This window comes from Corvus kubaryi, unplaced genomic scaffold (genome assembly GCF_017639235.1).
Source record: "Corvus kubaryi isolate FWS band 111438036 unplaced genomic scaffold, C.kubaryi_AGA036_p1.0 37398, whole genome shotgun sequence".
NCBI classification, from domain to species: Eukaryota; Metazoa; Chordata; class Aves; order Passeriformes; family Corvidae; genus Corvus; species Corvus kubaryi.
In genome coordinates, this window is record NW_024581137.1 from 31048282 (window position 1) to 31072428 (window position 24147).

At 35.6% G+C, this 24147-nt stretch overlaps 1 long non-coding RNA gene across 3 annotated transcripts in view; it reads right to left on the reverse strand.

Annotated features, from left to right (window-relative positions):
- LOC121671636 overlaps positions 1-24147 on the reverse strand; it is a 296300-nt gene that overhangs the window by 109519 nt on the left and 162634 nt on the right. For all 3 annotated transcript variants that reach the window (XR_006018558.1, XR_006018559.1, XR_006018557.1), the window contains 3 exons: positions 17896-18104; positions 16529-16671; positions 6298-6476 (listed from right to left, as the gene is read on the reverse strand). This is a non-coding gene — a long non-coding RNA (uncharacterized LOC121671636). The remainder of the gene's footprint in view (positions 1-6297; positions 6477-16528; positions 16672-17895; positions 18105-24147) is intronic.

Here is a 24147-nt window from a genome sequence, read left to right on the forward strand (position 1 = left end):
TTAAAGCATCTAAAAATGTATGGTCTTAACCACCACCCTTCATTTAAGACAGCCACATGAAAATCTATTTGTGAATTTCCACTTAATTTTAAAGCAAATGAAACATGAATACAACTTGAGAGGTACATAAATGGCAAAATTCAAAAGAATCTAGGGTTTAGAAACCCAGGGAAAGCATGTTGCAGAGTTTATGTCCTTTTGATCAGAGAGTTGAGGGGAAAAAGAGGGAAGCTCAGACAAACTAGAAGAAAACCTATGGAGGTTTATTTACAGAGCATGTCTAAAAACTGATGTGGATTTCCAGTTTAAGCTTAGTGGAAAGAAAGAAAGAAAAAAAAAGGCAAAAACATTCCTTGAAGTTGTGGTATTTGCCATAGAAATCGACTCTTGCTTTGAAGCAAGAAGCAGCTGTTACTGAGAAATATGGAAATAATTTACCATAAGAGGCAAAGATGTGAAGAAAATAGGTTCTAATCTGGTTCATAATATTATTGAATCATTATTTTAAAAGTAAAAAAAAAAAAAAAAAATAGAAATGAGCTAAATTGCAAGCTGTCAGAGAAAAATGCTGACACTATGGGAAAAAAAACATTAGAAGATCTCTTAGTTAACTAAAAGGCCACAGTGCAGGGTCTCAGGTGTTCAATGAAACCTGCCTTCCAGCTCAGAGGGAGTCTGGTTTAAAGCAGAGAAAAGAAAGTCACAGACATGAAGAATGAAAAAGCTGTTTACACTCAAATATAAAAGTACAGATCAGAAATGCTGAAGAGACTAAAAAGTCTGGGATCAAAAGCAGAATCCCATAATTAGCTATTCCTATTTAGGAATTGTGCCTACTTAACCCAGATTTCTAATCTGTCTTTGAAAAGTGAACTGGAGAAGATCAGGTAGCCAAAATAAAAAATATGAGCTAATCAGCAGCTTATATTTCATTGTGGACAAGAAATGTATCCCATCCCAGGAAAAGGACTTTAACTTTCAGCATCTTAGACTCTAGACCAAAAAAAAAAAAAAAAAATGCACAGAAATAAAGCCTTATTCAATGGCAATATTTTTGCCAGCTCTAGTACTCAGTTGGAAAAAGTCATTTGGGGGAATAATTAACTTTAAACCCGCCTCTCCCCAAAACAGAGATTTTCAGTATGTTATTTAAAGTCTACAGGCCAAATTGTCTATCAATTAACTCTGACTTCAGAGAATCAGCAAAAATGCAGCTGCAAACAGTAGAACTTTGCTAGGATGAAAATGTCTTTCCAACTACATAGTTTTGAAAAAGCCTAGCCTTTCAAGGTCCTATTTTTGAGAAAAGACAACGATTAACTCTTCATTTCTGCTACTAACCAGTCTACACTACTTTGATGCTAAGTATTTGTTAAAACTAACTTACATCATTGAGATTTAAGTACAGTTAAATAATTACATGAATAAGGACCTATATATGCATACAATAGATTTTTACACTTTTTTGTGATGACTTCACAATCCATTTTCTAACTTTTATATATGAGCAGCCACAAAGTTCAAGAGAAAAAAATACTAAACAAGCCACAACAACAATACTTGCTTAATATTTGTGTTTCTGAGTAAGCCTGTAATTTTTGCTTCCACACAAATTTTTCCTGACCTTCTTCAGAAATTTAATTTAGGTCATCACATCATGTCTGAGCCTTCCTGTATCATACATAATTTGCCTGAAAACCTTTGGTTTATGATGTCTTCAGTTCTGGATTATATATTTTTATTTCTGCATTCCTTTTGATCTGTCATCTCAGCTCTCTGTATATATTAAAATAACAGCTGATGCACATATGAATTTGAATGCCATCCTAAAATGAGTATAGAAGAGGTGGTAAGACAGAGATTAAAAAGGTATATGCAAGAGATGAGACTGGAAAGGTTCAGTGAGACAGTTCTGTGTGTGAAAGATGCTCAAAATTTTGGATGATTACCTAAATTTTATTCTGAAAACATTTAGATCTCATTTTCAGAAAGAGCTCAAGCTCAGCAAGACCCCTAATGGGATTATCACTTCCTAAAGCCCTCAAAAACTTTAGAGCTGAGTTAAAATTAAATTGTGGGTGACTGTTAACTGTGGGTTCAAATGTATAATTTTCATGTGGGATGTCTACAGAAATTTAATTAAATTATCACACTAGTGATCACTCAAAGGCTTAACTGGTATCTTAACTGGTATCTTAACTGGTATCAATGAAGTAAAGTTGATGTCCACTAAGAAACTCCTTTAACAGCATTGGGAGAAGAAGCTTAAAATAACAAAAAAGCAGAGCAACTGACTGATAAAGGGTATCCACATTTGTTAGATTCCTGAAAAGAATGGTAGGGACTAATAAGGAGCATAAAGAAAAAACATATGACAAGGTTGAGTGACATTCCACATTGGGGTGGCTAAAGAACAAAGCTGTAAGGAAAACAAAGTGATTGCCTGGAGTGCAAAGATCCTGTCAACACAAAAACAAGTTAAACAAACAATTTTACTCTTTTAATTCATATTGAAGACTGTGTCACTGTGATGTAACTGAACTCTTTAAAATCAAATCAATCATTCTCTGTAGCACTTTGTGGAAGAGCAAGAAGCAGAAAATAGAAACTTGACAGCCCAATGTACCTTTGCCCTGATGTTAACTTGTCAACACTTATAACCCCAGAAGGAGAAATCAGACAATAGACAATATATAAATTATTCTTAACAGCAGTGACAGCTGCTGTCCTTTTTCTCTCAATGCATGCAAAACTCACTGGCTTAGTTTCATTATTCTTAGTATTTGTTACTGCTGATATTATTATTATTATTGTTGTTGTTATTATTATTATTATTATTACTACCACTACTACTATAACTACTTTTTAAAAAATGTCTCCCTAACTTAATCTTTGAGAGATGGATAAAACTGCTGTAAATCCAAAAGAAAAACAACTACTGTTTTGAATCTTTCATTCTACCACCAGCAGGTAAACAAAAATATGCTCATTAGCAAAAATGGCTGGGAATGGAAACAAAATCCCACTCTGCTGGGTCCCAGAGCTTCCAAGAACTGTGATTACAACTGCATAGAAATGACATCCCGTGCACTGAAATGCACTTCTGGACTATGGACACTTCAGAAGAACCTCAAAAACAAAGATAAACCTCTCCCCTATTCAAGGCAGGAGCAGTGCTGCTTACAGTTCTGCTTCAGAAGTGATGTCCTTCCTGGGCACTGCTCATTGGAAGAGACATGAAACAAATTAAACCGTCCTTTGTTCCCTTTCCAGAACTCATCAAACACTGAACAACAAATGTAAAAAGTTCACTTATTTTGATAAAACAAAATCTTTCTGTAATTCTTGATGAATTCTGCTGTGTTGAAAAGTCAAGAGTTAACTGGAAAACCCACAAACACTGCTTGGCCTGCTGGGGTATGAATGAAGGATGGAGCTGAGAGTCTTCCAGCATTGTTGAATTGGTAGGCTGAAGCTTGAAAAGCAAGAAAGTTGATCAATTCCCAAAAGAGATTAGGGCCTTTCAGATCTTTCAGGACCTTTCAAGTCGTCTGGGAGCTCAGTAAAACTTGAAACATTTGCTTAATTTCTCTGCCTGAAAGATTGCAGTTGTGGGTGTGAAGGTTTTGGGCACTTCAGACTGCTTTGTGGGTTTGTTTTCATTTTGGTGAGTTTCTGTTGTGAACAAAAGATTTGCAGTTTGGTTGGTGGTAGTCTTTTAAAGGGGTTTTTTACTGAACCTCAGAAAAAGCATTATGAATTAGACTATTACATTTTTATAGGTGAAAAGAGCTAAAGCAATTTGAGGAGAGGGAGTCTAGGCATGTTAAAGAGCTGTATAACTTGGAAGCAGGACCAGCATTTTACAATGTCTAAACATTTTGTTGACTAGGCTGGTAAAAAGTGTGAAAAGAGACAAATTTGGAAGGATAATTAGTGAGGATCAAGATGAAATACTAGCTGTCAGGAAGCAGAAAGTATTTTAAACTAGTGTTAGCAGATGCCTCAAGTATTACTCTTCACAGACAAAAGGGAAATGTGTGTGGAGATAATCCCAACTCATGAGAATGTAAAAGGGATAGAGTGATAGGAAATATAAAATACACTGATTATTGATGTAGTTCTTTTCTTCTCTCTTTGCAGAAGACAGAAATGAAAGCTGTATGAGTCCTTGCAGGTAAAAGGTTATGTAATTATCTAAACATACCTGAATTGTTAGTCTAGAAAGTACATTGAATGTCTAATCTAGGAACTGTTATTTGGTTTCCAGTAAGAGAACAATGTATTTCCTTAGTGGCAGTTAGTTTCTTAGTGACTGTTTCCCCCTCTGCACTCTGTACCTTTCAATTAAATCCCAGGCTGTGTCAAGAAAATGGAGGTAAAATGAAACAGCAGTCATTCAGTGGTTAGAAATAATATGCTTGCCTTTATCTACACACTCAATGGGCAAAAAGATATGATAAATGCTCCTGCACCCACCTAGGTATCGTATTGTTCTCATAGCATGGGACAAGCAGAAGGCAGCATGACCCATTACGTAGCAGAGATGGAGCAAACCAGGTGGATCTGAGGTCACACACAGCAGACAGCTTTGCTGTCTGGAACTGTCACTATTTAAGTCTCCTACTCCAACTCACCATTTTCTGTAATGCACATGTAATGCCTCTGTCTCTTTCAGTCCTTCAGAGGTAAGAGGTTATCTGAGAGTATATTTGGGGGAAAATAGCAAATATGAACATCTGCATTCCAAATGGTCACAATATTCTGCAGGGTAACACTCGCAAATTCCTTTTATTGCTTACTTTCAAACAAAAGGAAGCAATCCAGAAGTAAATATTTGACAGAACAAGGAAGAAAACAAATACACAAAAATTCTTGATATAGGATCAGACAAATGAAAAGATGCAAATGTATGTGATCCATTTTTCAGAGCAAAACATTTCTGTATGATGTCTGGTATAACTAAAATTGTGAAAACTTGAAGATCTTTTATATATTTTATACACCTTACATATTTTCAGCTAATCAGAACTGCTTCTTTATTGGCTATTTTATGTGAGTACTGAATAGCAGTCCCTTTTTGTAGCTTTTTTTTTCCTACAGCAACTACTGAAGTCTTCATTTACACTGCACAAATTATCCTTAACAGCAGGTAGGAAGCAATCAGCAAGGTGTAGCTGGCAATAGGTCTATTTTCATTACAAGATGGAGAGAGCCAGGGGACATGACATTTGTCCAACATAGTCAGGGAGGACTCTTTTAGGAAAATCAGCTCTGGATAATTGTAGTCTTGCTGAGGAGAAATTGAAAGGGGGAATGTGGGAAAGTGTGTGGTTGTTTTGTTTGGATTTTTCTTACTTTTTCTCATTAAGGTAAGAAAAAGACAGAAGTAAGAAATAATTCAAATCCTTTAAAAACTTCCTACAGTGTCATAAAATACATATAATTCTCCTGCTCTTGAGTACACTGAGCGTTTCAGAGCACGTCTGTGAAATGATTTCACAGTGACTCATTAGTAGAACTGTTAATAACAAATTTGGAGGAGGAGAGCATGAGGATTTTGGAGATGAAAGAGAGCCACAGCTAGTGCAGTTATATCACACTGGATAAATTTTTCAAACAATGGTAAAATAAGACAGAGGTAAGACGGAAATGGGCTAAATCATAATGACCCAACTTCACATGCAAAATTGAGACACACAAATTCAGAAACCAAATGTGTCCCAGAGTGTCCCTTGAAGGTGATTTCGGTCCCCCAAAGTTCTTAATTATCTTTTGAAGGAGACCATTTTCTCTTGAACTACAGTGGTAGGAATTTTCCCCATTATATGTTATTATTTCTTGTTTCAGTTCTCCTTTGAGTAATCTCTCTGTTGCCTCTCTTCAGTAAGCAGGAATGTTGTATGCTTTTAAGTATTTACTGAATGTTTTACAAGGAAATATTTTTTCTAGGACTGTAAATACAAAGAACTCCTCTAAGCAAAGGAATGCCCAGCAGGCTGTATTTTCTTTCCTTTTTAAATAATACATTTGCTTGCTACTGGCCTTGGAAATAAACTTCCTCCTTTACCATGGAATAAACGTATCTTGTTAAGTTCCAGAGTAATAACTCTTTTGTTTTTTCATACATAGTCAAGAAAAATTCCTAATATAGTGAACACTGTAAACTCAGACTTGAATAAAGGCTACCATCTTTAGCTAAAATTACTAAATATAGAGGCATCTAGATAAATTCTTATATATAAGTATACCTTAAATGTAATCTTCTTAAGAACATTGATATTTGCAATTTTTTACCTGAATAAAATCCCTGTAATAGAGATGAACTGATGCCTTTGTCAGGGATGGTGAAATGAAATATCACTGCTTGCTCCAGAAGTCTGCAGCACAGCAGGACATTGAACCCTTCTCTTCCGAGTCCTAGGTTAGCACTTGAACCACGGGAGAAACTTTCCTCCATCTACAGGGGATTATACCTGTAAATGAAAATGGAAAGGAAAACACATCAGTCCACATCTCTTCACACATCATTCACCTCTCAGAACCTGAGGAAAAGGACACTGTCAAGCTTTCTCAAGGAAATTGTCTCTTTTGACTTTTTTCTGGGATGTAGAATCCCAGGTCTTTCCCAAGTACCTAACAGTTAACTGAGACATATGAAACAAATGAACATTGGATGGGCAAGTTAAGTTGTTGCAAAATAATTTTTCTAAGGATTTGAATTTATGTTTAAACTCTAAAGGCTAGGATATGTAATGGCTAGATCTTAAACAAATACATAAAATATTAACATCACTTCAGAAAACTCGAATGGAGTACTTCTCCCCATAGAAGACACAGTACACCTTCAAGTTCCATAGAGTAAGAGGCATGGAGAAGAGTTGTAAAGCTGGGTGAGGGTAGAGGGAAGAAAACAAATAGAGAAGAATAGAGCCAACCCCTGTCTTATCTTCATGGAAAATCTCCAAGTTGCCCTGAACTGTTGGCCCGAAATGCTGGTTCACTCCTGATTTTAGAAAACGATTATTCTCAGATCAACACTTTTTGTTGTTTGGTACTGGATGACACACTAGGGTGAATACCCTTTTAGGCTCTTTCAAATGCCTCAATGCCAACTGGGCATTGCAGAAATTCATGCTGTCCAATATTGGACAATTAAAACTCAAAAAATGAAACAGGCCTCAGTCTCACTGCCTCCATGTCAATTCTGAACAACGGGGAGAACTCAAGTTCCAGATTCACTTTTTTTAGTTGATTAATTTATCGATATATTTTCCTTTAATTTTTCTGCATCACAATCTCACTGCCTAAGGCTTTTCATGGTATTAAAAACAACCAAGTATCACTCACCTCACTTGGCAAAGAAGATTAAGCAAGGACGGTGCACTTCTAACCCTTGATCCTCAGTCTGATCATATCTCCAGACTACACTATCTCTATGGTTCTATAGAGATACTTCATCAGCATGAAATTGTTACACAATAAAGCTTCTTGCTGCAAATATACACCAAAACATTCCTTCACATGTTCCCATGAAAACAGTTGGTATTTCACAGGCTAAATTTCTCAGATCTAGAAATCTCAGTCAAAATCCTTGAAAATAAAGATATCGAGCATGGTTATTTTGAAATTAGGTGGTTTTCAAAATTGCTGTAGTCACAGACAAAGATTATGTTAGGAAACTTCAGCGGCTTCATTCACCGAGGAATGTATGTTCTGATCTGGGCTCTCCCAACCTCAAATACTCATTAATACAGGGTGTGTGTTCTCTTCTGTGCTCTCTTTGTCGCACAAAACAAGGAACGTGTAAGAAAATAGTGAAGAGAAAAAAAGGGTTTGAGTTGAACACTGAACTTTCCAGTTAATTATTTTCTTGTAGCACTGTATTAACTTAATTCTATGAAATGAACCAATGGCAGAAGACATAGCTGTAGCTAAACCTGTTAACTTTAATTTCTATTTAATTTCCAGGTGAAAAGAATTTTGTTCTCACTCCTTGCCAACTGACTTAGGTTAAAAGCTTCTTTATGTACTTGAGTTGGTACAGCAAATTTAACTCTTTACTTTCATACTTGTTGTGATGTACATCTCTTGCTGCACTACAATATACCCTTTGTTGTACCAGTTTAAATATCATCCATACATGAAAGGCAATGAAATTCTATCAGCAAGTTTTTTTTTTCTGAAAGCAGGCTGTGTTGGAACAAAATCAAAGAAGAAAATAAACCCATCCTGCTCCTCTCCAGCTTTCTAAAACTTTCTCAAGTTCTGGAAGATGGGAGAGAAATGCAATTAAAACAATCCATTAAGTGCTTTATTTGCCACCTGCCATTCATTGAATACCTGCTGATAAAAGTGAGTTTTTTAACTTGCAGATTTGTCCTGATAGACTGGAATTATGAAAGTTCACAAGTGCTCCAGGAGACACATGAGGATAAATATAGATTCAGTCAAATCAAATCAAATTTGGCAATAAAGACGTAAGAAGTGAATTACTTTTAGCTTGCCCCAAGTTGTTTAACAGAACCAGGACACTTTATGAAGGCAGTTTTGTTTAAAAAACACAGAAAGCCTTGTACTGTTCAATTCTTCTGTTACTCTGTTAGCTATACAATTCACAAGCTGTTGCATTTTTCAATAGGTATTTTATCCAAAACTTGTCATATGTTCAGAGTTGCTTAGATAATGTTATTTTAATTAAACTTTTTAACTGTCACTTTTTATGCTATAATATATTTGTGACGTAGCTACATTAAATATTCCTATCCTTATATCAACATACTCACTGGCCAATTTCAGTGAAGGTGTGTGTCTGTACTAGCGTTTTATTTTAGATATTCCCTGCTCTCCTGAAGTGAATGTCCCAGCTGTTCCACTTTACTTTTCTGTGGGTTGCACAGGATTTGGTTCCTTCTGAACAAAACTGGCTCAGAGTTGAAGGTACAGGAGTGCTGTCACCTCATGGCACTGGACAAGAGCAAGCCTGAGGCAGCCAATCTCCCTACATCCCACTCCATTGTTTGTAGTGTGAGTGTGATCATCAGGTACTCAAGACAGGTAATTTGCCTCATATATTTATTTTTGGTGAGTTTTACTAATAGTGTAGCTTTCTACATGTTTGTGAAGAAAGAATCTTGTATTACACAGCACTGAAAATGCTGAAAAAAAGGTCCCTTGCTGGATGTCAAAAAAGAGGTTGAGGAGGGGGGAAAAGAAATGTTTTCCATTAGTGTTATTGCTTAGAGATCTTCATGTGAAGAATCGCTTGGTGCACTAGTGAGGTGATATGGATGTGCAAATCCAAGGTAGCTGGGAATGCAAGATTTGAACACTGAGTCCAACTGTTATTGTTAGTACCAGTAATTAAATGTGGCATCAAAATTTTCTTCCTTTTTACATATATCTTTTTCCTCCTTGCTGGTTGCCTCTTACTGTAACTAGAGAAAAAGTATATGTCTTCAAAATGTGAGTATTTTTCTTTTAATTAGAGAGCTTTTATAACCGATTCTCACACTGTTTACTAAAATGCACTTCATCCTACTGATTAAAGATGCTGGAAAAGCTGTTATCTGCAACATATCTCTATGTCACAAATCCATATGATCAGATAGAGCAGACCAGAAACGCTCTGCTAATGCTAAAGTTTGTGTATAATTGACAGTGACTATTCATCTGACCTTATATGTTAGATCATGGAATTCATTAAAATTCAGAAGTCAAATACATAATGTAAGTTCGAGAATGTAATGTAGTCACAGCCTCAAAACTTAGTTATATAAAAAAAGGGCAATTAAAATTCGGTAGTCAATTTTCATTGCATGTACACTTATGAAACCCTCGTCTTTTGAGGATATTAAACATAGGCATCTTGCGCAGACAGTCATACTGATTCTGATTTTATTTTAATGTTCACCTGAATATTTTCCAATTTTAAGATGATAAATACCTGAGGTCAAAATAGCGACAGCAGATTCTCAGCACCATTGACAAACTGGGATAGTTTGTAAAAAAGCTAGAATTACCCAAGTAAAGTTTATAAAGTGATTTATTTTATATTAGTGTCCTTATGAAGGCATTTACTCGGATTATAATGTCAGCATTTACAACACCAATAAAAATAGGGCTTTATACTACAACAGGCAGTGTTTCATTTTAGTAGATCAGGCAGGTGCAGCATTTTCATTTCAGCAAGTCTTTCTAAAAACAAGGTCACTGTAAAATCATTCCTTGAACAGACGATTGGGAGGGAAATCTAAAATGACCCTTTAAGAATTTTAACTGGCATGTGTAAAGACATTGTTAAGTTCTCAAGTACAATAATTTTGAGTGAAACTAAAAAGTAGTAATTTCTTTAGTTAAATGCTTCAGGTCTGTGATTGACTCAGTTTCTTAATCTTTCATAATGGATGTTAAGCAAAAACTAAAATAAAGACAGAGTTATTGTTAATCCACCAATATGATGTTAATTGTTTTTACATGGACCATGCCAAGGATATTTATATATATATATAAAAAAAAGAAAGCAAAATAATTAATGCTAAAAGTTTCTTTTAAACTAAAAAAACCCCATGAAACCTATGTAAAAAGTTGGTGTTTTTTTCCCTCTAATGAAATGAGCTCTTTACATATAAATTATATTGTAATAACAGAGCTCCCTGGTGGAAAAGATTTCCTTCTCCTGCTGGCAAAAATTAAGATAATCACAGATGGCTAATGATCAAAAATACTGACTGACAGCTCTGAAGTACAAGGCATAGATAATATTCTCAGAGCTACAGTTTATTTATACTCAGAACTGGCTTTAGGCACCCACAAAATGTGCATTTGTGATGTCCTATCATAAAGGAGATCTTTTAGCCACCAGTTCCTGTTGCCAAGGTTTTTCCTTAAGACTAAACTGATCTCCATTATTATTTCACCAAAATACTTGTGTTTAAGAGCACCACTTATTTGAAACAATCTGTAACTAGCTGAATTTCCTTAAACATGGAGACATTTTTAGTAGCATTATAACTAAAATATGTATTTTGAGTTCTTAGAAATACTGTGCTATACTTCAGGGTTTATATACTGCAGAAGTCAGTGAGGGCAAAGAAAGGGTACTGAAACTCGTTAGTTTCTTGTCTTTGAATGATGGTGTACAAAGTGTCTGGTTTCTTTGGTAGTGCTCAAAAACCTGTAAGGAGTTTGGTCTTGCTCCCACTTAATGTTAGTTGAAATGTTTACCTGATTCAGCCAGGGTGGATGAGCTTATAGGCAATTCTAGTTTTCTCAAATGTTTCTTACTTATCGCTTTATGGCTCCCCTAAAAACTTTGCTAAACATTTTGTAGAGTAGAAACCTATCTTTGATTTTAAAGCACTACTGTGCTTTAGGCTTGGGATTGTTAAAACCTTTCAGAATATCTAACATGCAACATCAAATGTTTTCTAATAGAATGTCTGCCTTATTGAAATATAATTTCTAGCTCCTGTAACGTAAATGAAAAGCTGGAAACATATTCCAGACCTATTTAAAAGGTTTGATAATAGGAATGCCAGTTTTAAATATCCCAAAGTATTACCGATTGTGTATGAGCAACATTTCCTATGAAATATGGATATCTGAAAAAGTTTCTGCTTCTTTATCTGTTTAACTTTCAGGTACATATTGAGAAGATGGTGCAAAAAAGGGCAAAGTTCTTTGAACTTTGCTATTGATTTTCTCTGAACTTCAGCAACCAGGAGAGAGGGAGAGAGGAGGAGAGAGAGAGAAAGATACTACTTATGGAAAGTTTATACAAAATTACACCTCACTGGACACCTGTGAATGCAGAAGGGAATTTTCAAAAACCCAAAACTGTAGGAGAACTTACTGCTGGAATTGGCACTTGCTTAGACTATGCAGTTCATCTCCACAAGCAGCATAAACCAGGCTTCATTAATCACAGAGCTCCCGGAAATACTCGCTTAATAAACCTTTTGATTTTCAACGAAGTATGATTTTTTGGGCATAGGCTAATGATTTTTGTGCTGACAGAAATAACTTTGCTGATATGTTGCATGGTCTCAGACTTCAATATAGGTTCACATTCTTTTCATTCAAATGTCTGATTGGACCCATGCTATATGAGCTGGAAGCTTTGAATATTAGGAGCACCCATATATCAACACAGCTCCCATTGTGCCAGAACAGTGTAAATTTTACAATGGCAGGCATGGAGCTGGAGTAATAATTAATACAAACTTTTCCCCATGCACACAATATTTTTGTAGCTATGTTAAACTTCATCCTAACTGAAATTATTTCAGCAAGTAAGTTATTTCTTCTAAACATGTGCAATTTATAAGTCTGTGATTTACTAACATTCTAGCCATAACAAATTTATCAAAAATGACTTCTTAGAGTAAAACCTGATATACGTTAACAACTCAGAAGTCAGTCATAAAAAAAGGGGAAGGGGAGAGAGAGAAAGGTAGAGAAAGATTGAGAGAAAGAACTTTTTTTCCATAAAGGAGGTTTTAGGAGCTACAGTGGCTTCACAAACCATCACTTTTTAAGAGCATGTTAAGAGCATTCCACCTCTTTTGAAACCCAGTTACAGCTAAGTGAACTATCACAACTAAACTATTTCACTGATCTGAACAACAATAAACCAAAATGAGTAGAAGTACTAAAAGCATGCCTGAGGCAACAGAAACTTTGGTGTTAATTTCCATCTCTTTCAAGTGCATTTGATGAATGATGTGACAAAAGAATCCTAATTAAAGTCGAAATCCTGAATACTAAATAAATTAGAAGTGCCACTACATTCATCTTCTACAATGATAATACTGCCACTTCTACTCCTTCTCTGTGCCCCTTTGCTTACATCTGTGGCAGTAACTCAGCAAAGGGCACTGCCAGTACAGATGGGAAAATGGATACTCTTCCCCAAACAGAGAGATAATAGGACAGGCCTCTTTGTTTCCCTTCACTGCCTTCAATTTACACAAAGAAAGCCTACCAGGGGCATTCAAATTATTTTTAGGTATATATTTTTCCTCTCAAATTAAAACTTGACAAGTGACACTACGCTATCTGGTCTTTACTAGCCCTAGAAAAGTTGCTGTGTTTATGGCCATTAAATTTTTATTTCTTTTATTACTGGAGAATCATTAAGTATATATATACTTGGAGTAATATATAATACTAATGGGTTGGAAAGCAACACTGAAGGGATGAAATTCTATGGCTTGTGTCACACAAGGCAGAGAAGACAATCATAAATGACCTTAAAATCTATGAATCTTTCAAGGAGCTGCCCCATTCAATAAGCAGAGTGGAACATGAATTATGACTCCCGAAAGACATCCTTTCCCTGCTCCCCTTTTGTTCCAGGGAGCAACTCTGAAATACTTCAGGAGAAGTTTATATCCCCAGTATGCCCAAGCAGTAGGCTTGTCTTTTTCCATTCTCTTTCCGCTCCTTAGAGAAAGAGGGCTGTCAAGGGAGGAGGCCCTTCTATTCCCACCACAACTACAAAATCTGCCAATGCAAACAAAAGGGGTGCTTCAGTGACTCCAAATCCCATTTGTACTGTCTGTGGCCTGTGACAAGAGAAGGCCTAAAAGGCTGTAGTTAATCAGGAACTCAAAGGGAGCCATGTAGTCCAATATCTCAGCCACTGACTATTAGTCAGTGACTAATAGTGCCTGCCTGTTAGAAAAAAATGCAAAAACATAATAAACACGTAGTGATACTTCTCCAAATTTTTCTCCCAGCCCATAGCAGTTTATAGTAAATTCTGATTCAGAGTTCATAACTTTGTATTTAATGTCTCATGAGGTACTGCCCATGCACAGAACACACATGACTTGACTGACATGGTTAAACACTGCAACTGCATAGGTCACACCAAGTGTCTTCTTTAATTTTCTTGCAATGATATTACAGTTCTTGGCTCCTTCTAAACAATGTAGTTTCCTTTGTATTTTCTAAATTATAAAAAAAAACACTTTCATTTGAGGTTTTAAGCAAGTTTTCAGATTTGTTGTACCAAACTTTTTTTTTTAGAGGAAATGGAAGAGAGAATTATCTTAACAAAAAAGATAGATTGTCTGCTTGTATCTGTCTGATATATTTTAAGACGTGATTTTACACCTAATCTAGCTCATGACATTATAATGAGCTACATTTTTTGAAAGTACTGTGAATGAAAACAAAGTTTGTGTACATGTGGTATATAATTTCCAGAATTCTTGTCAGTAGGTGAACTTTGCAGCCCTAATTTTCTCCTATGAATTTTGGACTGATGTTTTAGAAAGGACATTTTTTGATCTTAACTGTGATAGTGATCATTTCAGTGATCAGAGTGGATCATTGGACTAATTATTCTATATAGGTAACTATAGATAGGTTTAATAAATTGCCTAAATAGTAGAGACATGCTGAGACACATATAGTGTGATATCATTTATTGAAGTGCCTATTTTGCACAAGAACAATTGAATATATGCAGCACCAGCTCTTGAATTTTAACTTTGCATTCAGCTACCAACAGTAAAATATTTTATTTCCAATATCACTACAGGTAAAGAAAATTTTCAACCCATCTTTAAAAACACAGAGGATAACTAATTATCGTACTAATTCTCTCTCATACAAACACCCTGTGATACAAGTATGCAACTTGGATTTTCCTCTGTGCTTAAAAACCACAGTTTGACAGTCAAATATCAGACTTCCAATTTTTCCTGGTTTTTGAATGACTTCATAAGACTCATATGTCTTGAGGTGACAGTCAAGGATAAAGAAGGGAAGCAAGAGATGCTTGAAAAAATAAATCGTTGGAACTTGAGAGCTTAGTAATTCACATTTCTGCTTTGTAACAAAAACATTAACTGAAGCAGGATGGACTTCTCTAAACTAAGGCAAGAAAAGGACTTGGAAATTTAACTTGCCCTTTTTCATGTACAATACTACAGAGTTAAACAAAGTCACTGCAAGCTTTCCCTTCTTAGGGATAGACTAGATTGTATTTGGTCTTCACCATCACATTGACTTCATTACCAGTGACCTTGATCCTTTCTGCCACTGTCTGCTGTGATCCCTGGGGATTAAATGCTCAAAGGTTATAGACTTACATACGTGTATATGAGTTGTCATCTCCGGATTCTTAATAATTGATTGTCAAAGCACTTTTGCACCATGCACCTTGCTTGTTTTGGCAGAACAAGTGCCCTTTCTCAGCTCGATGTTCAGCTACTCTTCTTTAGGGTCTGTGAGTGTCAATTGGTGCGATAAAGCGTAAAAATACAAGCTTGTCAGTAATGACCCAGTTGGTAGCCATCAGAATACTTGGCTAAAAAGTCAGAGAAAGCTTTTCAAGTTCTTGTGCTGGTTTTTTTGTGTTTGTTTTTTGGTTTTTGTCTTTTTCCCTGGGACTTTTGAAAAATGTAGCAGAAACCATTTTCATTAAGAGAAGTCTAGATTTGACAGAGAAATTCAAAGGAAAGTATCCTCTTCAAGAGCTAGAGAAGAAAAATATATTCTGGTCAATATTTCCAAGCATGAAAGTGATCTTCAACAAGTTGTAAAACTACTACTGAGCCAAAAAAAAAAATAATTTAAAAAGAAAAATTTATGTCAGGTCTGAGATTTAGGTATGCTATGAACATATAAATATAGGTTGCTAGGGTTTTTTAAAGTTTGTTCGTTAAAACTTTTTGTTAATTTTGGTTAGGTTTGTTGGTTGGGTTTGGGAATTTTTTTTTTAATTTTTAAACTGTCCTATTTTCTGTCCTATTTTCAGTGGTTTTATTGAGGATTGTTCATGCTAGTGAAGACCAAATTACATAAAACTAGTGGCCTTTTATGTTGATTAAGCTTAGAAAACAACGTTAACTGAACACAATAATTTGTTAAATTTGTTGCACACACCAGGCAGGTAACAATAGGTTTTATAACACAAGTATTTTTTTCAAGAGGTTTAGTGTCAGTGACATAGAGGAGCATCCTTTTGTTAGCAGACAATGTTTTCTGGAGTTGTAGTGTGCTATTGTCACCGTAAGATAAATCAGTAATGTATTGGACAGAGTAAACTGTTCCTGTTGTGTAATGCTTCCCTATCTCTCTAAAGACTTAGAACATCTTTTATCACAACAGGGGGAAATTTGGATCTTTTATCAACTTGTTCAAAAAGCATTCCATTTAAATAATGTGTCTGGAACTGTAGTCTATGGCGATAATCAGTAGCTTATTAACCTTAATCATAACAACACATTATCACTATTTGGTTTCACGTTGACTAATTTGCAGAACAATGGGGAAAAGCACACTCAGCCCATAAGACTGTTCCTAGTTCTTGGCACTGTATAAATATAGTGACCCTCACTTGAAATGTCAGAGACTTGAGAAAAAGCTGTATCATATGATGAAGGAAGAGAGTCAGGGAAAAGAGGATCATGTAATCAGAGAGTTAGTTAAAAAGTAAACACTTGTTAAACTTCTGGACAAAGTGAGACCATCATCAAACAGATACCTAGAGAACAGAATAAAGGTCAGTTACCTTTTATCATGTTTGTGTAGCTTCAGTTAAACTAACAAGCAGCAGCATGTGCTTAGGGTCATAGTTAAACACTTTTGCCTTGATAAATGAGCTGTGTATTAGGTGCTTCCCTTTCAAGAACATGGCCATATTGGAACTCTGATCTACAAAAAAAAAGACATCAGAAAAGGAAGCAATTTACCTGGGGGCAGAAATCAGTCATTTCAGGTGGTAGAAGGAAATAGTAACATGTAAAATAATAAAATAATGAGTCAAAACAACTAAAATGAAGCAGAGAAACCTCAAAAATAAAACCCATCACTTCAATTTTGGGGAGTGAAATTGCAGAATCCTTTTCTTTCTGGATTTCTCAAAATCGCCAAATATTCTTTGTCTTGAACTATTTCAGTGTTGATGGTATACTTCCTCATAATTGCACGCTTCTTATGAAAATTCTAGTTCTTGATCCTGATGATTTTACTATTTCATAGGAGCCACACATAAACCTTCTGCTAAGGAAGAAATAAAACCATAAACCTTACAAGGGATTTAGACGTCACCATCCTCAGAGGAGGGCAGGTAGATGAATAAACAGCACTTTCTAAAACCATGCTATATGATGTATAGACCATGCTATATAAAAGTTTCACTGAGTTCATTCAAAAAAGGAGTTTTTAGGGGTATTAATTTCTTAGATACTGTAGGACTACAATATCTTCAGTGGGGAAAAAATGTTAGAACTGCAAAGTACATCTTAATAGCATTACAACAAAATAAGTTCAAGAAATTTAGGTTCTGTATTATGAAAATAATGTTCCTAAAATTGTTTACAAAAAAAATTTAGGCGACAACACCCCAAAATTCATTACAACCAGTTCTACTATATTAAACTAGAAGAAACATGAGAACCTTCTGCCTTTTCACTGAATTATGTTATGCCACTGTACCTCTTTAAATGTATACTGCAGCTTAATAATTAGTGTCATAGCATAGCAAAGTTTCCTTGCATGATTTGCACTTCATAGGAAAATGTGAATGTGCAAACTTCAATTGGCCAGAGCATTCACACAGAGTAAGATTCTACTACAGGCTAAGCTTTTTAATGGTCATAGAATCACAGAATGGCTCTGGTTGGAAGGGACCTTAAAGATCATTAATTCCAACCTTCCTGCCATCGGCAGGGACATGTTCCACTAGACCAGGTGGCTCAAAGTCCCATGTAGCCTGTCCTTGAACACTTCTAGGGATGGGGCACCCACCACTTCTCTGGGCAACCTGTTCTGGTGCTTCGCCATCCTCATAGTGAAGAATTTCTTCCTTATGTCTAATCTAAACTTGCCCTTCTTCAGTTTAAAGCCATTACCCCTTGTCCTACATGTAATAAGTACCTCTCCAACTTTCTTGTAGACCCCCTTTAGGCATTGGAAGGTGCCAGACCTTTCTCTTCACCAGGCTGAACAACTTCAACTCTCTCAGACTGTCTTCATAAGAGTGGTGCTTCAGTCCTCTCATCATCTTCATTAGATCCACATCCTTCTTATGTGGGGGCCCCACACCTGGACAATGCTTCATTGTACCTGTTTCTACGATAGAGAGACTGGCAGCAATATGTTTATGCTTTGATAAGAGTTCAAAAACTGTTTGCTGTAAATCACAGTAGGATATCACTGTCACAGTGGCAGTGGTGCTACAGCCATGAATGTTAAAAGGTCATAAAATATTTTTTAGTAGATCAGTTTTTAAAGTTGAAAAAAAATATAGACCAACTCTTTTTCAGATGTCATACACAGTGAGTCGTAATATATTCAAAAATTTCTATAAAAACCACAAGCATTTGTTCTTCCTTCAGAACAAATTTGTTTTAGTTTCCTTCTCTATTCTTCTTATGTTCAATCAGAATAGCAAAACACATGAAAATTTCTAAAAATATCAAATCAGTTTGAAACACTGTAGTCCATGTTCTGATATTAGAAGATTTGAAATTATAATGGAGAGTATTTCACCAAAAATTTATTTGGCACATGTCACTGCCCTAGACCACAATTATGTGGTAAAGTATCTGATAAAGATCTGCAGAGATTTGGGTTCTAAATCTGCTAGGCACTAGACAGTAAAAAACCCCAGTAATTCACACAAGCCATGGGATAGGACCGAGAGAGAAATGTCTCACATATACTATACATGAAAGGACAATGATTCCACAAAAAATTAACTTATGCCATATAAACAAGCTTCCAGATTCAGGACACTGGAAGCAAATATCCATGTATATATACATATTTTTATCTTCAAAATATCTATATATTTAATTTATATTGCTTATAAATAAACAAAGAGTTGCACCTAAAACTGTATCTTCATTTCATAGCAGTGATTAAATTTATCAATTATTTTGTAAAAATGTAGCTTACAAATTCAAGAATTTGAATTTTACTGAAAAGTGTGCTGTGAAGAGATTCCACTGTTAATGTAAGTATGATGGTCTGTTTCAAAATAATGCAGAAAATGTATCTGATTTTTGCATTATTCTAGGTAAATATTGCCCATAAAATTCAATGACTATTGAGACTTTACCTATGTGGCAAACAGTAAATATAAAAACTGAAATTAACTTTCTGTGTGTTATTTGGTGTTTTAAGATAAACAGTGGAAACACTTAGGTGTAAAAAAAAAAAGCTGATCTTTTCTCTTATCCTGCTGACTGTTAGTCTTTCATCACACATTTTTCTTATGCAGCTGAACAATATCAGTTTAGTACATAAGATGCAACCATGTCTTCACTTAATAAAGAGATAATATTTTTATTCAGCATTTATGTTGATATTTTAAGTATCATGCACACTGCTAAGTAGTCATAAGATCAAATGCACTTTGGCTTAGTTTCCATATAAAAATTAGAAGGTGTTAATTTTATTACCACTCTGCCAACATATTTGAAAGCATATTAATGAGTGTTAATGTCATATGCTTAGCCAAAAGAATTCCTGAAGTCAGAGTGCTGTTTTATCTGCTTTAAAGCTTTAGTAATAAGGAGTTGAATAGGTATTTTGATAAGTATTTTATATCCTGTTAGCCAATAGTTGGATACAATTGAAAAATCTCCTACTGTGTACACAGAAATTATGCTGTATTTTGGTAAAACAGTAAACCTGATGACAAAAGTGACTGAATTACAATAGAATCTATCAAAAATATCCAGACAAACACAGAAATAATTATATTACTCAGCTGAAGAATTTTCCATTTGTCAAGATAAACATTCTCGAATTTTTATTTGGTTTATTTTAAGAAATTCCAACCAGTTTGGATAATTAATTACATGGAAATCACTATGAAACTATTTAGGTTTCCTCTAACAAAATATTTCATTTTTTTTTCTTGCAATTTTTTCAGTCCCGTAAGAGACTGAATTCATCAAGGAATTAGATGAGAAATGGAAGTTTCTGTTTTAGAAAACAGAATGGCAGCTAGACAACAGAAAACAGATGCCAATTATTTGCCAGTGTCTGCGGTAGAACAAAATATTTCATGACATTTACTTTGCCTTAGCAAGGCTGCCGTTGATGTCAGTCAGCAGGTTCAGAAAAGAGGGTCCATATGATCTAGGATTGAACAAAAATTCTACACTTTGGTAAAGATGACAAGATAAAAAATGCATAGTTCTTTTTATAGAGTCAGCTAAAATAGCACAATCTGAAATAATACTCTCTTACTCTGTAAAACCAGAGCTGTTTAATAAACTAAGTGAAAACAGAACTTGCACTTCTTGGACTTAGAAGCCACAAAATAGGATTTGTTTTGTCACACATTAAACGGGAAAGAATTCAAGCTGTGCAATAGAAAATAAAATATTTTGTCAGTACATTGGCTGTTTTTATTTTCCCTGAGTACACATTTGTGAGGTGGGCTAGTCTTTATCATGTGCCATCCAAGGGAACCAGGAGCTAGTGCCATGTTGCTTACCTTTAACACACCAAATCAACATGGTATATATTAATCATAAAAAGCAGACCAGCAGTAAATAATTCTGTTAAGCTAGGAGCTAGGACAACAGTTAAAACTTCCAGTTTGGACCTGTAACATTTTTTATGTAGCAAACACCCTAATTAGATGATTACACTGACAAAACATGGTATACTGTTTGTGGTTTACCTACTATATTAACATGAACTGTACAGATAAAATGCTTTCTGGAGATGGAAACTGTACTCCTGTTAGGAAACTGTCGGCATCGTTCTTCCAGCCAGATATTTCTTGCACCAACTAAGTCTTAGATTAAAGGCAAAGAATGCTCACCCAAACAAGAGTGTCTTGAAAAACAATGCTGGTAATGGAAGATAATGCAGCTGAATGGTTACTTTTTGTGCAGGGCTATATATACAACACAAAAATCCATGAGAATCCACAAGGGAGAAAAAAAATGCTGCATTTGTTTACATCTGGTCTTTAAAATAATTACAGAACATAATACTGTCATTTCATATGGGAATATCTGCTACCTGTAATATCTCATGTTCTTCCCTAACGGAGGGGCTCAGTGTAACAGTGTAACCAGTGGAGGTCCAAGCATGTTTAGCAATGGGAAAGGAGTTGCATGTGACCTACCAAACACTATCCTTCACATCAGTCCTCCTGTCCTGACTCAGGAAAGAGATGTTTGTAAAGGCCTTTTTAACCACATTGTGTCTTCAGTTCAGCTTGTACTTTTGGAGCCTTTCGTTACTATGGGCCTGCCACCACTCTGTCAGTGATAACACAGCCTCAGTCCATTTGCCTCTTTACATTCCTCCCCCTGAAATACTGATAACTTTAAAGTGTAATGATATCCCAAGTATACCATACCTCAACCACCTCACTGAGTACCAGATGATAAATCACCAAGTCTTATTCTAAAAACTGTTAGCACAAAATTCTGGCAGTCACATAAATGCAAAACATAAATACCTACTGTTTTGGTGGCTGTGCTGCTGAGAGATTAAGTGGAGATAAGTGCCTGTGAGATTTTAGCAAGGTTTTCTCGGGGTCAACACACATTTTGAAATGAGTCAAAACACAGAGAACAAAATAGAGGAACAGTGCAGCTCCAGGATGACATCACTGCAACACAGCGCCCCAATTCTGTTAGTAGCTATTTCACACATTCAAACTTTTCTGCAGTTTTAATTCACTGTTTTTTGGGGTTTTTTACATGGTTATTGAAGTCTGCAAAATATACTTTACTGAGTTTTTTTTTCTGAACGTACCTGCTTTCCCATAATAATAATAATCTTCACAGTCATTTTCATTTATATTTTAGAGAAATGGAATTCATAAACTTTATAATATTGACATTCCTGGCAAAAAAGATTCACCTAAGCATGTGAAGCATGTTGTGCTATGACTTTACCTAGAAAAGAAGTTTTTGTTAGGAAAAAAAGGTGGCTTTTCTATTAGTCAAGAATTCCTGCTATAAAGAATCAATCTTCACTTAGCACATTTCTTTCAAATTAAGCGAGGGCTAAGCAAGACTAACACACCCTCCCTGAAGGATGAGCCAGCATGCTGAGGAAGAAAGGCTGAGAGGTGGAGAATGACTTAATGATGTCATGGGGAACGCACTGCTGTGGCCCAATAGTACATCTTTTACTCCTGTGAATAGTTCCACTGATTTCAGTTGAATAGTCCTGCAGGATTAAGGCAGCGATTCATAAATGTTTTAAAACAAGGCCAAAGCCCCAGTCATATTTTAAGACTCAAAGACAGGGTAGTTTCTATCTAACCTAATAGATCAGAACCTCCACTTGCTCATTAGCTGAGGACCTCTGCCCTCCTTTTTAGGCCCAATTTTCTCAGATGAACTGTCAGATGGAATCTGCTGCAAGTGTACACAGGACAAATTCCATGTCATTAATGGAACAGGTGTTTAATGATTTTGGATGCATCAAGTTTACCCAGCTTCTTAAAAGATCTCTTCTCATGTATAATAGTGGCTGCAACACCAGGGATCATTTTCAGAGAAGGTTGGCACCTCCCAGTCTATCAAATCATCAGCTTTATGTGCTTGCCTGGTGAATTTATTCAAAGAGATTTTAAAATTCTAAAGTTAAGAAGCTAAACAGTGTTTAGGATTCGTATTGCTAGTACTTATGGGGCAGTACTTCAGCCTCCACTGAAATCAGTAGAGTCTTATGTACGGCCACAAAGAACTTGGACTCATTAACCATAATATGAAGCTTTCACACAAGCAAGATTACATTTTTTGAAGTATTATTTTAAATAAAAGTTCATAATTCAAAAATGTTTTAAATTGTGGATATCTACAATTAACATTTTTTGTCTATACAGGTATGAACAGATGCAAAATTAAGGTTTTATCACAGTGGAAACTATGCATTTGATGTTTGAATGAAAACCATGCATTTTGACTTGGCACTGGAATTTAGCACAGTTTATTCCCCGATTTTATCCCAGCCACGTTATTTTCCATAGTGGAATAAAAGTGAAAGGGTTTAGCAGAATGAGCTTGTCAAGTTACATGGCACCCTCACAGAAAGGAATGGGAAGATGAAAGAAAAGTTCCTATACCAGGATGGGAAAGACTTATTTTGAAAAAAACTTTTTCATGAAAACATAGATAAAAAGAATAAGAGATTTTCCAAGCAAAATTAGGTCAACTGCATTTTAAACACTAAATCTCACTCAAGGAGGAATGAAGAGTTGTCATGTTTCTGTTACAGCTACTAATCTCTGATTTTATTCAGGTTTTTGTGTTAGTGTGAAGGATCTTTGCTGTCAAGAGCAAGCGGATCCATATTAAGAAGCCCAGCAAACTTAGACCAAAAGAACAACTTTCTCTTTTTGATGGAGACTTTTTATACTCTAATATTCTGTCAAGTTCCAATTACAGTTCATTCAAAACAATATTAAACAGGTGGTCTCTGTGCAAGGAAAATTGTCACAATGAGTTGAGAAACAATCTTTTTAACAGGACACCATCCAGGTACAGATAGAAGTCCTGAAGGCAGCTACTAAGGTTGCATACCAGTGAAGAACAATGCACACCCATCTCCCAGCAGCTTCTTGCAAAGCCTTGCTGCTTAACACAAGCTGCTAATGATCTATAAGCCAAGTGACTTTGGCCATGGGTAATTGAGGTGTCCAAGCTATTTTCGGATATAACAGATTGCCTGTGGTGGCAACCAGAGATGGCAACTATTCAGCCATCACAGCTGAAATCATTGATATTCACTTGCCAACAAATAACCACTTGGTCCAAGAAAGCACTTTACTGGGTTTCTAATAGGGGAGACTCCACAGAGGCTAAATAGCGTTTTAGACAATCTAGGACTTTTGATACTTCCCCACAATAATGGCAGATACAACTCAAGGTCTAACATACGAGAGAGATAAAATGGCACTTTAAACCTATGTTTAAGTATCTTAAATCTCTATCTCTGCACCAGACCAGATGACAGAGTAGGTGGGAAGCTAGTGGGCCCAGTGGTAGGTATATTCTCAGGCATCAATTTATACCAATGACACATCCTCTCAGATGTCACAATGAAAGAGTTATTTTGTTAGTAAGACAGCCATCACTTTTGCTCATAATGTGTCTCTTTGTTTAATAAACTTAACATGAATATATGGTCCCACTATGTAGG